Source organism: Capra hircus, chromosome 12, assembly GCF_001704415.2.
Source record: "Capra hircus breed San Clemente chromosome 12, ASM170441v1, whole genome shotgun sequence".
Lineage (NCBI taxonomy): Eukaryota > Metazoa > Chordata > Mammalia > Artiodactyla > Bovidae > Capra > Capra hircus.
Window position 1 is genome coordinate 30188694 of NC_030819.1, and position 18500 is coordinate 30207193.

Below are 18500 nucleotides of genomic sequence, written 5' to 3' on the forward strand. Positions count from 1 at the left end.
CATTTTCACTTATTTTGTGTAACTTCCTTGACCTGTCAGTCTCTCCTCCTCCTCCTCTTCCACTAAAAATTCTACTTCCCAGACTCATTCTGGGATTCTGGAATTCGTTCTGAATTCATTCTGAGTTCTTCAAGGACATGCTTTCAGTGGGTGTGGCAAAAGGAATACAAAGCTAAGTAGTCTCCCAGTGAAAAAAATTATACCTAGATTTCCCCCACTGTCTGAAAGTAGAACACTTCTATGAAACTTTTTGATAAAATCAACGAGTTATCATCATTTTGGAGTCTCCCAGTAATTACAATACAAGCATGTGCTAAGTTGCTTCAGTTGTGTCTCTTTGAGACCCTATGGACCATAACCCACCAGGCTTCTCTGTCCATGGGATTCTCTAGGCAAGAATACTGGAGCAAGTGGACATGCCCTCCTCCAAGGGATCTTCCCCACCCAGGGATCAAACCCACAACTCTTATGTCTCCTGCATTGGCAGGCAGGTTCTTTACCACCAACGCCACCTGGGAAGCCCAATTACAATGCATGCTTATTTAAATCATGATTTGTCAGTAAAAATTTACTATAAATATGTCACATTAACACTGTGCTCATTTTATACCCTAAAAGACAGGATCTGATAGAGATGTGTAGAGATGGCACATATAGCAAGTGGGTGATGGATAATCTACCAGTAAAAGTCTGTGATCTCACCAGAAGAAATAAGCCTAGCTGAGTGCTAAACTGAATAGAATCAAACATACAACCTAGTCCTGATAGATGCTATGAAGGAGTTGAAAGAGGCAGAGTCAGAAAGATATTGGAAAACTAAGACAGTAATTAATGAGCATACTCACTCATTATTATTCTGCTGCTACTCACTATCAGTGTCTATATGCCAAGGGTTGCCAGTGTCAAGGCCAAGGGTTGATTTAAGATTTTTACTACATTATGTAAGCGTGGAAGCATTGGCTTAAAGAAGTTAGAAAACTATAAAACACTGATGAGAGAAATCAAAGATGACACAGATAGATGGAAAAATATACCATGTTCATGGGTCAGAAGAATCAATATAGTGAAAATGAGTATACTACCCAAAGCAATCTATAGATTCAGTGCAATCCCTATCAAGCTACCAACAATATTTTTTACAGAACTAGAACAATTAGTTTCACAATTTGTATGGAAATACAAATAACCTCGAATAACTGGAGGAATCAACCTGCCTGACTTCAGATTATACTACAAAGCTACAGTTATCAATACAATATGGTACTGCCACAAAGACAGAAATATAGATCAGAAATGGAACAAAACAGAAAGCCCAGAGATAAGTCCACGCACCTATGGACACCTAATCTTTGACAAGGAGGCAAGAATATATAATGGAGAAAAGACAATCTCTTTTAACAAGTGGTGCTGGGTAAGCTAGTCAACCACCTGTAAAAGAATGAAACTAGAACACTTTCTAATACCATACACAAATAAAATCAAAATGGATTAAAGATTTAAAAGTAAGGCCAGAAACTACAAAATTCCTAGAGGGAAACATAGGCAAAACACTCTCTGACATAAATCACAGCAGGATCCATTATGACCCACCTCCCAGAGTAATGGATATAAAAGGAAAAATTAACAAATAGGACCTAATTAAACTTAAAAACTTCTTCACAATGAAGGAAACTATAAGCAAGGTGACAAGACAGCCTTCAGAGAGGGAGAAAAATAATAGCAAATGAAGCAACTGGCAAAGAATTAATCTCAAAAATAAAAAAGCAGCTCATGAAGCTCAATACCAGAGAAATGAATGACCCAATCAAAAAATGGGCCAAAGAACTAAACAGACATTTATCCAAAGGAGACATACAGATGGCTAAGAAATACATGAAAAGACGCTCGACTTCACTTATTACCAGAGAAAAGCAATTAAGTACCACAATGAGGTACCATCTCATGATGGTCAGAATGGCTGCTATCAAAACATCTACAAACAATAAATGCTGAAGAGGGTGCAGAGAAAAGAGAACCCTCTTACACTGTTTTTGGAAAGGCAAACTAGTACAGCCACTATGGAGAATAGTGTGGAGATTCCTTTTAAAAATGGAAATAGAACTGCCATATGACCCAGCAATCCCACTGCTGAGCATACACATTGAGGAAACCAGAATTGAAAGAGACACGTGTACCCCAATGTTCATTGCAGCACTGTTTACAATAGCTAGAACATGGAAGCAATGTAGATGACCATTGGCAGATGAATGGATAAGAAAGCTATGGTACATATACACAATGGAATAGTACTCAGCCATTAAAAAGAATGCATTTGAATCAGTTCTAATCAGGTGGCTGAAACTGAAGCCTATTATACACAGTGAAGTAAGTCAGAAAGAAAAATACCAATACAGTATATTAATGCATATATATGGAATTTAGAAGGATGGTAATGATGACTCAAATGTGAGACAGCAAAAGAGACACAGATACAAAGAACAGACTTTGGACTCTGTGAGAGAAGGTGAGGGTGGGATGATTTGAGAGAATAGCATTGAAATATATATATATTACTGTATGTGAAACAGACCACCAGTCCAAGTTCAATGCATGAAACAGGGCATTCAAAGCTGGTGCACTGGGACAACCCTAAGGGATGGGATGGGGAGAAAGGTGGGAGGGGATTCAGGATGGGGGACACATGTACACCCATGGTTGAGTCATGTCAATGTATGGCAAAAACTACTACAATATTATAAAGTAATTAGCCTCCAATTAAAATAAATATATTTTTAAAGAAGTTATTTAATGTTCCCAATGACTTCCCTGGTAGCTCAGCTGGTAAAGAATCCACCTACAATGCAAGAGACCCTGGTTTGATTCCTGGGTCAGGAAGATTGACTGGAGAAGGGATAGGCTACCCACTCCAGTATTCTTGGGCTTCCCTGGTGGCTCAGCTGGTAAAGAATCTGCCTGCAATGTGGGAGACCTGGATTTGATCCCTGGGTTGGGGAGATCCCCTGGAGAAGGGAATGGACGACCCACTCCAATATTCTGGCCTGGAGAATTCCGTGGACTGTACAGTCCATGGGGTCACAAAGAATGGGACACAACTGAGCAACTTTCAAGGTAACAGAGATATTAAAAGATGGAATTGGTGCTTAGATCTGTATTTCTCTAACACTATTCCAATGACTATGACCAACACACTGTAATAAACAAGGAGAGTACAGAGTAGAAGGAAAGACATTCTTTGTGTGGTACTTTTTTTTCACTGTCTTCTTTGCCCTTGAATTCATTTGACAGTGGTGCATTGGTACATGTTTATGGATTGAGCTCTGGGGCTGCAGGGAGCTTCTGATTTGTGACTTTCCATGATTTCTGAGGTATAAATTCTACCACAGCTGATTTCCCATCACCAATTGAAAGTCACTGAAAGCAGAGTTGGAACAAGGGGCAACCATCAGTTCCCTCAGACTAGAACAGGCTGCTCCAGCATAGGACTGCAGAGGACTTCTTGATTAGAAGTCTCAGACAAGTTACACACAACCCTGAGGCAGAGAAAGCTAATCATCACAAAATATGGTGTTTTAAAAAGCTTAAGAACAGATACCCATTTCAAGCAGTCGTTCTGGTAATGCCGAAGGGCTTACTTGATGAACATAGTGTATTATGCTGTGGCTCTATCTAATAATATTCTTTTTTTCGTAAATTTTATTGATGTATAGTTTATTTACAATGTTGTGTTTATTTCTTCTGTAAAGCAAAGTGACTCAATTATACATAATTATATGTGTATATATAGGCATGTGTGTGTGCCAGGTTGCTTCAGTCGTGTCTCTTCAAGATCGTATAGACTGCAGTCCACCATGCTCCTCTGTCCATGGGGATTCTCCAGGCAAGGATACTGGAGTAGATTGTCATGCCCTCCTCCATTGGATCTTCCTGACCCAGGGATGGAACCCAGGTCTCTTACATCTCCTGCATTAGCAAGTGGGTTCTTTACCACTTGCGTCACCTGGGAAGCCCAAAGCCTGTGTGTGTGTACATATATATATATGTGTGTGTGTGTCTGTGTGTGTGTGCATATATATATATATATTATTTTTCATATTATTTTCCATTATGATTTGTCACAGGATATTGCCTGTAGTTCCCCATGTTATGTAGTACAGAGACTTTGCTATTTGTCAGTAATTCATATTCAGAAGGGGCCTCTAGGGCTATCTGTGCTTTGTTCCTGGTTCAAACCCAGGAAACAGCTAAATGTCCCATTGCACAGTTTATACTTTTCCATGTTTGGGAAGGTAATGTGCAGCTGTGAGGAATGGACAGAGGGCATTGTCAACCTCAACTTATCATTCAGAGATGTTTATTGTTTCTCAAGAGCCATCAATGTATGAGTCCTTCCTTAGTGGCTCTGACTGGGGGTGAGGATCTGTACATTGCATTCAACTGAGCAGAAAGAAGAGCACTTTGAAGTTGAATTTGGTAACATCCCAGAATCAGAAAACAATAAAGTCAGTTCCTTGGCAGTCCTGTGCTTAGGAATCAGCATTTTCACTGCCCTGGACCCAAGTTCAGTCCCTGGTGAGAGAACTAAGATCCTAAAAGCCAAGTGGCACAGCCAAAACCAAAATAAAATAATTCTATTTATATATATATGTCTTTCAATAGATTTCTATTGCAGCATTTTTCATTCCTATATTGCCTCTAGTCTTCATTTTCTTATTTTTTATTGGCATCTATTTGCAGCAAATTCATTTTCTTTCTCTGAATAGCTTTTTATTCTTCAATTCTAACATTTATACTTGACTCCAGTTCCTGTTAGAAGTAAACCCTCATTTTATTTTTCCACTCTCTCCACAGCAACCTCACAGAGTTGGCTTTAGTATAAAGCTCTTGACTAATTACTCAGCCACTCTGCTATACAGCCAGCTACTTACAATCAGTACCACCCCCTCTCCCCCTTTCCTCACCGCCCCCCTATCCCCAGTTATTTTCATTCAATACAGTTCAATTCAAAACAGCTCAGTTCAATTCACTTTATCTACCACATGGTGGTGCCAGTTCTCATTCTGTTCTCTTTTTCTTGTTTCTCTCTCTTTGGTGGATGATCAAAGCATACATGATAAATAGAAAATAGATCTAGTGATTTTGTTCATCTTTTATTTGTTCTCTCCTTAAAAGGTGGATGTGTGCATTTGTGTGTCATTCTTAACTATTCCGTTTTCCATACCCATCTTATTGAATGCAATGATATTCCTTTCTTTAGCACTTTTAGTATTTATTTATTGCTTCCATTCTCTGATCTACTCAGTGAACTTTCCATATTGACTCCCAGTGACAGTTCTCCATTTTATAAGGACAGGAACTTGCATAATAGTAACATTGCAATCATAATTAAAGGTTGAATTTTGTTTCTAATTAAATTTTTTATTATGCATCATGACAAAAATCTGTCATATATTCTTTAGAATTACACTAAAACTCCTGAAATTCCAACTGCAGTGCTTGTCATACGTTTTTTCAATGTGTCTGTTTTTCTCCCTGCCCATGTCTTTAATATGCATCCGATCATTTTATTCTTAATATTCCAAGTTGCACTTCTTATTTTCTATAAATTGAAAGAATCTGTCCAGTATCATTTCATTTAGTGATGTATTCCAACTTTTTCTATTTTTGAAAATAAGAATTAACCCTCCAATGTTTTTCGGTCATCAATAAGTCAGTCTCTAATTTATACCATCATTAAACTTTCTCTGGAGTTTCTATATAGGATTATGTTTCCATTTTTGGTTAGTTTTGTGTTCTGAGATGTCTTGGAAAGGTTATATTCATATATGTTAATTTATGAATGTGATACTTACTCTGTTACAAGCAGTCCAAATAATGGGCATATGGATGTTTGTATTTTACATAAACCATGAAAGTTTTGGTCTTCCCTGGTGACGCAGATGGTAAAAATTCTGTCTGCAATGCAGGAGACCTGGGTTTGATCCCTGGGTTGGGAAGATTCCCTGGAGAAGGGAATTCCCCATTCCAGTATTCTTGATTTCACTTTCATTTCACATACAAGTTTTGGTAAAGAATGTAATTAAAATATTTTATCAGGCAGCAATTGAATCAAGGCAGCAGTAATCCAGTGCATCTGTAAGATACAGTCCTTGCTTTCTTCATGGTCAATATTCTCCTTTCACTCTTCCCTTGATAGTGAATCATATCGCCATCACCTGAGTAGTTGTGACTGGACTGGAGAATTCATCCTTGATTCTTCCTAAGGCCTTATATTCAACTTTTACTTCAATAGCAGCAAGATATTCATAAAATCCAGTAGCCTCTCACTAAGAACCTCTTCCAGTTTTTCCCTGAACTACATATAAGCAGGCTTGCTGATCTCTTTGTTTCTACTCTTGTCTCAATATCCATCTCTTAGCAGCAGAATAATGTCTCCAAACTGAAATCATGTCATTTCTTTCCAATGGAGTCCACAACTGTTAGATTAAAAACTCCATGCCTTGCCCTGACTTTCACGGTCCTATGGGTTTGGCCCCTGTCTCCCTTTATGACTTCGTCTCTTTCTATTCTCCCTTTTATTCACTGAGTTTCATCCACTGAAACTGTATTTCTATCCCTTGGCACCCTCCTCTTGTACTCCCTCACTTGATGTTCCTATACAGAGAGAATATTTCTCTCAGATATTATTGTAGCTGTTTCTTTCTTCTCTTTTAGGACTTTGTTTAAAATCATCTCTTTGAAGAGCCCTAGACTGAGCATACTTTGGCCAAAGTAGACACCTTCTCTGAAAATGTCCTTTCTTTACTGTGTTCATTTTGCTAGAGTAATTTTGGCTGTATTGAGCATTGAAGCATCAAAAAGTTCAAGGTATAACTGAAGGAGATGTATTAGTTTATATTTCTTACCACAACTCTGTTGAGTTTGCAGAGGGTTTCAGAAATGCAGACTACAATCCTGGGCTTCTTCTAGACTGTATTTTGGTAATGTGTGATTAAGATTGCTCATCCAAGATGAAAAGCACATATTAATGCAATGATAACAGTTCTCACACTTTTATCAATGAGATTCAATTCTTACACTTGGACCTAACAGTGATGTTCTCCCACAAAACAGCACGCTGAGCCAAGGCCTAAAAATGTGAGACCAAAAGTCACAATGCCAGCTTACTGATTTAATTATTTGTTCATTTTTTGATACTTTGTTTACCAACACCTAAACCCAAGTAAGACGGTATGTGTTGCTAGAGGGCAGACACACTGAACCATAATCACAGAAAACTAGTCAATCTAATGACACTAGGACCACAGCCTTGTCTAACTCAATGAAACCAAGCCATGCCCTGTGGGGCCACCCAAGATGGGCAGGCATGGTGGAGACGTCTGACACAATGTGGTCCACTGGAGAAGAGAATGGCAAACCACTTCAGTATTCTTTCCTTGATAACCCCGTGAACAGTATGATAGGATACTGATAGAGGGACTCCCCAGGTTAGTAGCTGGCCAATATGCTACTGGAGATCAGGGGAGAAATAACTCCAGAAAGAATGAAGGGATGGAGCCAAAGCAAAAACAATACCAAGTTGTGGATGTGATTGATGATAGAAGCAAGGTCCAGTGCTATAAAGAGCAATATTGCATAGGAACCTGGAATGTCAGGTCCATGAATCAAGGCAAATTGGAAGTGGTCAAACAGGAGATGGCAAGAGTGAACGTCGACATTCTAGGAATCAGCAAACTAAAATGGACTAGAATGGGTGAATTTAACTCAGATGACCATTATATCTACTACTGTGGGCAGGAATCCCTCAGAAGAAATGGAATAGCCATCATGATCAACAAAAGAGTCTGAAATGCAGTACTTGGATGCAATCTCAAAAACGACAGAATGGTCTCTGTTTGTCTCCAAGGCAAATCATTCAATATCACGGTTATCCAAGTCTATGCCCCAACCAGTAATACTGAAGAAGCTGAACGGTTCTGTGAAGACCTACAAGGCCTTTTAGAACTAACACCAAAACAGGATGTGCTTTTCATTATAGGGGACTTGAATGCAAAAGTAGGAAGTCAAGAAACACCTGGAGTAACAGGCAAATTTGGCCTTGGAATAAGAAATGAATCAGGGCAAAGACTAACAGAGTTTTGCCAAGAAAATGCACTGGTCATAGCAAACACCCTCTTCCAACAACACAAGAGAAGGCTCTACACATGGACATCACCAGATGGTCAACACTGAAATCAGATTGATTATATTCTTTGCAGCCATAGATGCAGAAGCTCTATACAGTCAGCAAAAACAAGATGAGGAGCTGACTGTGGCTCAGATCATGAACTCCTTATTGCCAAATTCAGACTCAAATTGAAGAAAGTAGGGAAAACCACTAGACCATTCAGGTATGACCTAAATCAAATCCATTATGATTATACAGTAGAAGTGAGAAATAGATTTAAGGGCCTAGATCCGATAGATAGAGTGCCTGATGAACTATGGACGGAGGTTCGTGACATTGTACAGGAGACAAGGATCAAGACCATCCCCATGGAAAAGAAATGCAAAAAAGCAAAATGGCTGTCTGGGGAGGCCTTATAAATAGCTGTGAAAAGAAGAGAAGAGAAAAGGAAAGATATAAGCATCTGAATGCAGAGTTCCAAAGAAGAGCAAGAAGAGATAAGAAAGCATTCCTCAGTGATCAATGCAAAGAAATAGAGGAAAGCAACAGAATGGGAAAGACTAGGGATCTCTTCAAGAAAATTAGAGACACCAAGGGAACATTTCATGCAAAGGTGGGGTCGATAAAGGACAGAAATGGTATGGACCTAACAGAAGTAGAAGATATTAAGAAGAGAAGGCAAGAATACACAGAAGAACTATAAAAAAATGATCTTCATTACCAAGATAATCACGATGGTGTGATCACTCACCGAGAGCCAGACATCCTGGAATGTGAAGTCAAGTGGGCCTTAGAAAGCATCACTACACACAAAGCTAGGAGGTGATGGAATTCCAGTTGAGCTATTTCAAATCCTGAAAGATGTGCTGTGAAAGTGCTGCACTCAATATGCCAGCAAATTTGGAAAACTCAGCAGTGGCCACAGGACTGGAAATGGTCAGTTTTCATTCCAATCCCAAAGAAAGGCAATGCCAAAGAATGCTCAAACTACCGCACAATTGCACTCATCTCACATGCTAGTAAAATAATGCTCAGAATTCTGCAAGCCAGGCTTCAGCAATAGGTGAACCATGAACTTCCAGATGGTCAAGCTGGTTTTAGAAAAGGTAGAGGAACCAGAGATCAAATTGCCAACATCTGCTGGATCATCAATAAAGCAAGAGAGTTCCAGAAAAACATCTATTTCTGCTTTATTGACTATGCCAAAGCCTTTGACTGTGTGGATCACAATAAACTGTGGAAAATTCTGAAACAGATGGGAATACCAGACCACCTGACCTGCCTCTTGAGAAACCTATATGCAGGTCAGGAAGCAACAGTTAGAACTGGACATGGAACAACAGACTGGTTCCAAATAGGAAAAGGAGTACGTCAAGGCTGTATATTGTCACCCTGCTCATTGAATTTATATGCAGAGTACATCATGAGAAACCCTGGGCTGGAAGAAACACAAACTGGAATCAAGATTGCCGGGAGAAATATCAATAACCTCAAATAAGCAAATGACACCACCTTTATGGCAGAAACTGAAGAGGAACTAAAGAGTCTCTTGAGGAAAGTGAAAGCAGAGAGTAAAAAAGTTGGCTTAAAGCTCAACATTCAGAAAATGAAGATCATGGCATCTGGTCCCATCACTCATGGCAGATAGATGGGGAAATGATGGAAACAGTGTCAGACTTTATTTTTGGGGGCTCCAAAATCACTGCAGATGGTGACTGCAGCCATGAAATTAAAAGACGCTTACTCCTTGGAAGAAAAGTTATGATCAATCTAGATAGCATATTGAAAAGCAGAGACATTACTTTGCCAACAAAGGTCTGTCTAGTCAAGGCTATGGTTTTTCCAGTGGTCATGTATGGATGTGAGAGTTGGACTGTGAAGAAGGCTGAGCACTGAAGGGTTGATGCTCTTGAACTGTGGTGTTGGAGAAGACTCTTGAGAGTCCCTTGGACTGCAAGGAGATCCAACCAATCCATTCTGAAGGAGATCAGTCCTGGTAAATCTTTGGCGGGAATGATGCTGAAGCAGAAACTCCAGTACTTTGGCCACCTCATGGGAAGGGTTGACTCATTGGAAAAGACTCTGATGCTGGGAGGGACTGGGGCCAGGAGGAGAAGGGATGACCAAGGATGAGATGGCTGGATGGCATCACTGACTCGATGGATGTGAGTCTGAGTGAACTCTGGGAGTTGGTGATGGACAGGGAGGCCTGGCGTGCATTCATGGGGTCGCAAAGAGTCAGACACGACTGAGTGACTGAACTTACCAACACCTACTTATCTTTCTAAAACAACTCTCTACTTTGTCTCTTGCATATTTTAGAAGTTTTATGAGTAATAACCATTAGGGAGAAAATGGCTTAAATATGATATTAACCATGAGGGGAAAGGATAAAAGTACAAAGTGTTTTATAAGCTCATATAGGAGAATAATGAGGTTTAATGACTAGTAACAATGGAATTCTTCAGCTCTGAGCCAAAAGAGAGAATATAAGATTAAATATAAGGAGGGGATAACATTTAATATGTAACTGAAGGCTTTATACTTGTCTTATTCTGATTAGGCTACTATAACCTTAGGCTACTACCTTCTACTGAGTGACCTAACAGAAAGATTTATTTCATATAGGTCTGAAGATTGGGAGTTTGAGATAAGTCTACCAGCATGGAAGGGATCTGTTGAGTGCCTTCTTCCTTATTTACAGATGAGTATCTTGTTGATATATCACCACAGAGCAGAAACAGACAGAGAAAAGACAAACTCTTTCATATATCTTTTTATAAGGACAGTAATTCCATCATGAGGGCTCGACTTTCATGACATGATTATTTCCCAAAGGCCCGCATCTCCAAATACAGTTGTCCTTCCATATCTGCAGGTTCAGAATTCTCGGGTTCAACCAACTAAAAACAGAGGAAAAAATATTTTTAAAAAATTCTTTCATAAATCCCTAAAATAAAAATTTAAATCTGCCTCATGTTGCCACATATTTACATATTATAGTTACATAGCATTTACACTGGTGACTCACTTGGTAAAGAATCCACCTGCAATGTAGGAAACCCAGGTTCAAACCCTGGGTAGAGAACATCTCGGAGAAGGAAATGGCAACCCACTCCAGTATTCTTGCCTGGAAAATCCCATCGACAGAGAAGCCTGGTGGACTATAGTCCATGGAGTTGCGAAGAGTCAGACACAACTGGGCCTCTGAGCATATCTACTTTGTATTAAGTATTATAAGTAATCTACAGGTGATTTAAAGTATATGAAAGGATGTCTGTGGGTTATATAAAAATACTATGTCCTTTTATATAAGAAACTTGAACATTCATGGAGTTTATTATTGCAAAGGGTCTTGCAACCAGTCCCCCACAGATACCCAGGGATGATTATACTACTACATTTGAGATTAGGTTTTATCATATGAATTTTCGGGGAAGAAGAGAAACATAAATATTCATTCATAGCAATACGTGTTACTTTTAAGTAATTTAAATAACTTACAGGAACTAACACAACATAGTAAAGCAACTGGACAAAAAATCCAAAATTCCATCCACTGAGAAAGATTTAAAGAAAAAAAAAACACTTAAAATCTCGCTGTTTTTATATTAGTGTAATGGGAGTAATAATATTTTTTATCTGATTGCTTTTTCTGATTTCTCATAACACTCTATAGGATAGTGGGAAGTAGCACTCTTTAACTTTCCTTTGTGGACAATATAATAAGGAGTCAGGTTGATCATAAACCTTGTCATGAATTAACATCTCTAATTAATACAGAATGTCTTATTGACTAAAAGTTATCATTTGGAAATTAAAATGAACACTTCCCATTGAGCTTTAATATCACCATAATCAGTTCTGGAATCTTTAGTTTTAAATTTCAATGTTTTACATTTTATCTGCTAAAAATAAATTAGAAAAAGAAATAGAATCAAAGGGAAGATAAATCAAACTAGATACATATGTTATTACTTGATTAAAGATTATCTAAAATATAAATGTCGTTTCAGACAGAAGCAGATTCTCTACTAAATGATGGTGTTTTATCATAGCTTATCTGAAACTGTGGAGTAAACTTTCTATAAAAACACAATGAGAAACACTGTGTCTGACTTGTGGTCACTACCAAGGGCTTCTGTTCCTGCTTTCTCTTAAGAATTCCTCCTGACAATACTTTTGAGTCAGTAAAACACATTGTGTGTGTGTATGTGTATATGTGTGTAAATCGAAGAAGTAATATATATATATAAAGTGCATAGTATAATGTGGTGCTCATCATAAGCACTTATAAACAGTAAATGCCCTCATTATTATTCTGATTCTAAATTCTGTTCTCATTCTATCATGTGATAGTATTATTTCCCCAAGGGTATCACTGCTGAGAAAATTTACCTAGAGATTCCTACCTGTGTGAAGACTCCAAATCAAACTTTAAAAATACAGCATTTATTCCTACAGCACAAAGTTTTTACTTGCTTTGTTTCTTTCAGGTAAATTTTACTGCTTTGACAGTAAGTCACATTTATAGTCAATTTTAAGTGAGTATGAAATAGTTTTCTTATTTTCCTATATATATGAACTTGATAGACCATTGTGGCGACACTGAACAAAAAAGCCAGTCTCCAGATCACGTTTTGAGTGCCCTCTAGCGGTCACTCAATCGGTAACATTCAAGGAACCTAAAATTAGCAGCCTAGAAATAATCACCGGAGATTTTCAGATGCTCCCTCTTTTCCAATTAAGAAATTGATCCTCAGAGAGGAAGAGAAAATTGTCTTCTGCTACAATTCTTTGAACAATTCAAATTAGAGTCAAACTTACTAATAATATTTTCAACTATAAATTCTTATTAAAATTTCAACTATTATTTTTAAATGAATACCATTATAAAGAAATCTTAAAAACTGATATAATGAATATCATTTGTAGAAACTGTAAAACTGACATAAAGGATATTTTTTAGTAAATGTGACTTTCCTTTGTTTTGCCATTCTTCCAGTACTGCTTTCCTTTCTCCCTCCCTTTCTGCCTTCCTTCTAAGCATCCTTATTAAGCTCTTCTCACTGCTTTCTTTAGTACTTTTAGAAACTTCTATCTAGATGATATTTTAACACTTAAAAGGGTCTGACAGCTTAACAAACTTCTCATAATTAAACTCCTAGATGGATGGTGATTGAGTAAATGTTTGAGTCCAATCACAACTACAAATGAGTAACATCCACATAGAGCATCTTAATTAACAATACAATCTTCTCATTCATGTTGAATTTCATAATATAATAGCTTTTTAAATAGATATATTTTTTGATAATTGATAAAATTTATAAGCTATCATATGTTTTGCTCTCTGAACACATTTTATAAATAAAATTTATAAGTAGGTCTTTTTTTCTTCATTGTTTTGGAATTTTATTAAAATGTAGCTTACTTACCTTTTAATTCATATTCTCAGGAAACGTTTTCTGTGTTCAATGTGTATTTTAGACACAATTTAGAAAGTAAAGTAAATATTCTCATCTTCAGTTCAGTTCAGTTCAGTCGCTCAGTCTTGTCCAACTCTTTGCGACCCCATGAATCGCAGCACGCCAGGCCTCCCTGTCCATCACCAACTCCCAGAGTTCACTCAGACTCATGTCCATCGAATCAGTGATGCCATCCAGCCATCTCATCCTCTGTCGTCCCCTTCTCCTCCTGCCCCCAATCCCTCCCAGCATCAGAGTCTTTTCCAATGAGTCAACTTTTCGCATGAGGTGGCCAAATTACTGGAGTTTCAGCTTCAGCATCATTCCTTCCAAAGAACGCCCAGGACTGATTTCCTTTAGAATGGACTGGTTAGATCTCCTTGCAGTCCAAGGGACTCTCAAGAGTCTTCTCCGACACCACAGTTCAAAAGCATCAATTCTTCGGCACTCAGCTTTATTCACAGTCCAACTCTCACATTCTCATCTTCAGGGAATTTATTTTTCAAAAATGTTAAAAGATAAATATAATAACCATAAGACAATAAATATTTAATTTTCATCATTAAGTTAATATTTTACATGAACTCTATTTTCTGTCTGACATTGTCCTTTGCTGAGGATATCTTGGCAAACATGAAAAAATATAGGAAAATTCACTGTATTTGATAAGTATGATATTAACATAATCATATCAGAAATTACAATTTATATTACCTTTTTGTATTGTATTCTTTTCTAGAAATGTTACCTTCAGGAACAACTTTAGACAGATTATTGAAGAGTAAATAATAACGAGAATATTAAGTGGAATAAAATCTCTAACACCACTTAGCAAGTACCTAATTTATGGAGTGTGAAATATGCATTAGCTGTCATTATTGTAAAATAATTTAGAGCTTATATATAATTTAAAAAAAGGAAGAGAAAATTAGAGGGATATGTATGAGCTGTATAAAAATCATTTCTACATACATATTTAATACCATATTTTCTGTTTTATTTCCTCTTGCTGATAGTCTCAGATTTGAAATTATAAAAACTTAAAGAGAGTCAGCCTCAGTGGTGAGCCTTGTTTTAGGAATTCGTCACCTCATTTCACTTGACAGAATTAACTCTGCTTCTATCCAGGGCTAACCAGGGACTATCGCTTTCTTTCTAGGCTTACGTCAACTGGTAAGTTTCCCTGGAAGAAGGGTATGAGAGTTATGGAAGGGTTAGCTCAACAGTTGGCTGTCAATTGTGGCTTGGTAAAAATACATACAGTTTACAAGCGTTCATGTATAGTTCAGTTTTATAAATACATCGAAACTTCACCTCCAAACTGAATGACTCTTTTAAATATTGTTCATAGCAAGCACTCTATTGAATAATATTTATGAAGCAATAGCGACTGTGGATCCAGTTGGCCTCCATTCACTTCTGAATTCAAGGAGAATATCCTATAAATGACAGAAAGGCACCTATAATTTGCAATATATTGCAATATCATCTCTCTCTCTCTCTCTGAATTGAAAGATGTATTTTCCAGCAAACCTTTATTTTTTAATCTAGAAACACTTTTGTTTTAGTCGCTAAGTTGTGTCTTACTCTTTGGTGACCCCATGGACTGCAGGCCTCCAGGCTCCTCTGTTCATGGGGATTTCCCAGGCAAGAATACTGGAGTGGGTTGCCATTTTCTCCTCCAGGGGATCTTCCAAACCAGGGACCAAACCTGTGTCTCTTGCATCTCCTATACTGGGAGGCAGATTCTTCACCACTGAGTCACCAGGAAAGCCCAGAAACATTTTTAGCACACATCTAATCAATTTGAATTTCCTACTAGTGCCACTTTGCTAACATTCTTTAAAACAGTGAATCTCATTGCCTTCCTATGGTTTATTTTCTAGGTATGCAGTGGTCTCTGCCTTAGAATGTATTGTAATTTTCATTCCTAATAATGAATGCATACAGGTACAATACAAAGGTCAGGAAGATACCCTGGAGAAGGAAGACAAATACTCCAGTATTCTTGCCTGGAGAATCCCATGGACAGAGAAGACTGACAGGCTACAATCCATGGGGTTGCAAAGAGTCGGACATGACTGAGCAACTAACACTTTCATGGGGCCACAGGAGGTTATTGCCAGTCCAGAGAACTCCATACACTAAGAAAACACCAGGCCAACTTACTAACCTCTGTAAGCATTTAGAACTGTTGACAGTATTTAATCAGGACAATTGCTTATTCATTTCCTTACCCATTCCTATATTTGATGCTACTTGTTATTCAGTCACCCAGCTGTGTCCTATTCTTTGTGACCCCAGCACAAAGATCCACCTAGATCCACCTAAAATTCTTTACTTAGATCTACCTAAATTCCTTGGACTGCAGCATGCTAGGCCTTCCTGTTCTTTACTATATCCTAGAGTTTGCTCAGACCCATGTCCATTGAGTCAGTGATGCCATCCAACCATCTCATCATCTGTCATTCTCTTCTCCTCTTGCCCTTGACCTCTCCCAGTATCATCTTTTCCAATGAGTCAGCTCTTCACATCAGGTGGCCGAAGTATTGGAGTTTCAGCTTCAGCATCAGTCCTTCCAATGAGTATTCAGGACTTATTTCCCCTAAGATTGGCTTGTTTGATCTCCTTGCTGTCCAAGGGACTTTCAGGAGTCTTCTCCAGCACCACAGTTTGAAGGCATCAATTCTCTGGCATTTTGCCTTCTTTACTTGTGCTTAGTTGCTAAGTCATGTCTGACTTTGCAACTCCATGGACTGAAGTCCACCAAGCTCCCCTGTCCATGGGGATTCTCCAGGGAAGAATACTGGAGTGGGTAGCCTTTCCCTTCTCCAGGGCTTCTTTACTTATATCCACCTAAAATTCAGTGTTTTGTTGGTTTTTTTTGTTTGTTTGTTTGTTTTTTAGCTAATGATGTTATGATAAAAGGAATAATGATTATAAAACAAAAGCAAAAACCAATCTGCCTTTATCAAATAATTATTTGGAAAATAGTCTTATTAGAATCCAGTAGATTTTCTATTATCATCTAATAAATAGTATAGAGTAGATTTTCCTGTGGTCAATGCCCTTAGGGTTATAACAGGATTTTAGAGTAGTGGTACTATCATGAAGACTTACTGGTATCTCCATATCTTAGTTTTCCTGCATGGAGCCCAAAATAAGGGATTTTAGAGCTTTGATAAAATGATAGATTGTACAACAGCCAATCCTATCATGGGATTTAAGTGCCATTATTGTGTTACTTGTTTGAATCTTCACAATAATCCCACTAGAAAGGAAACATGGAAACATGTATGGAAACAAAGGCTTAGTTAGAGTAATTTCCTCAAGGTTATGCTACTAGTGAGTCATAAAACTGGTGAATCACATAACTCATACTGAGTACCATTAAGCCTTTACCACATATATCATTGACTGAATGGAGACTGTGCCAATCAAACTGAATAACTGCCAAACCTCCTCTTTCCTTTTTGTAACATCCATATATGTAGAGTTCCTCAAACACATTGAAAATGTCCACTACTTTAAAAAAGTAAATTCTATGTCTAACAGGCTGGCTGAGAAATGCAGAATTTCAAATAACATTTTTGTTTTCTTCATAAACAGTTACCTATGGCAGCAATATAAATTCCATACCATGAAAGATAAAATACACCAGACAATGAACAGACAATAACTCAGGTTATCACAGTACATTTTCTCTTTAACAAAAAATGTCTCAAGGAAGAGTTTGAAAACCTGGGGTTTTATAAAACAGGGCAATCATGAGTGAGGATTCAGTGTTTGCATTTTTTTTTTCCCGTCCATCCCTCTCATCTGCTATTCTTGATTTGAGCTATTATCACTAGCTTCATTTTGGGTAATTGGTACAGCAGGCATACCCCATGTCTACATCAGACCCTTTTTCTGTGTTGACACCGCTGGCAGTGCTGCCATCTAATGCCAAACTCTCTGAGGTTTGACGCCCTGGACCAGACCCTTTCTTCTGCAGTGGGTTTAATGTTCTCAGACTTAAAAGACTCTCCAAGTAGAAGGTAGAAGTAGCCATGTTTTGCTTCAGCTCAGTTGCTCAGTCATGTCCAACTCTTTGTGACCCCATGGACTGCAGCATGCCAGGCTTCCTGTCCATCACCAACTCCCAGAGCTTGTTCGATTATTGTGCTTGGTTCTATGAAAAAAAAATCTCTTTTTTTCCCTGTTGTTTTCCATAATGTAAGAATGACCTGAAAATTGATTATATACAAATAACAGATGTTAAGCAAATAACTTCTATTTTATTCATGATTATTTGAAATCTTAGCCCTAATTTCTAAGGCAAATACATGTGCATGAAGCCTTTGCATACACACACACACACACACACACACACACACACATACACACACGTATGCTATGCTGTGCTGTGCTTAGTCATTCAGTGCTCAACTTTGGGACCCCATGGGCTGCAGCCCGCTAGGCTCCTCTGTCCATGGAGATTCCCCAGGCAAGACTACTGGAGTGTGTTGCCATGTGCTCCTCCAGGGGATCATCTTAAACCAGGGATGGAATCCAGTTCTCCCATATTGCAGGTGGATTCTTTACCTCCTGAGCCACCAGGGAAGCCAAAGATTACTGGAGTAGGTAACCTATCCCTTCTCCAGGGGATCTTCCTGACCCAGGATTCCAACCAGAGTCTCCTGTAAGCATGTGGGCTTTCCTGGTGGCTCAGCTGGTAAAGAATCCAACTGCCAGTGCGCTAGACATGGGTTCATATAAACTTGTGACAGTCTTAAGCTGTTAACTCTCAGGGATCAGAACACACACGAACACTGAAATACATGTATAGCACAGCTACATGGTGGATAAAGAGCTAGAGCCCCAAAACA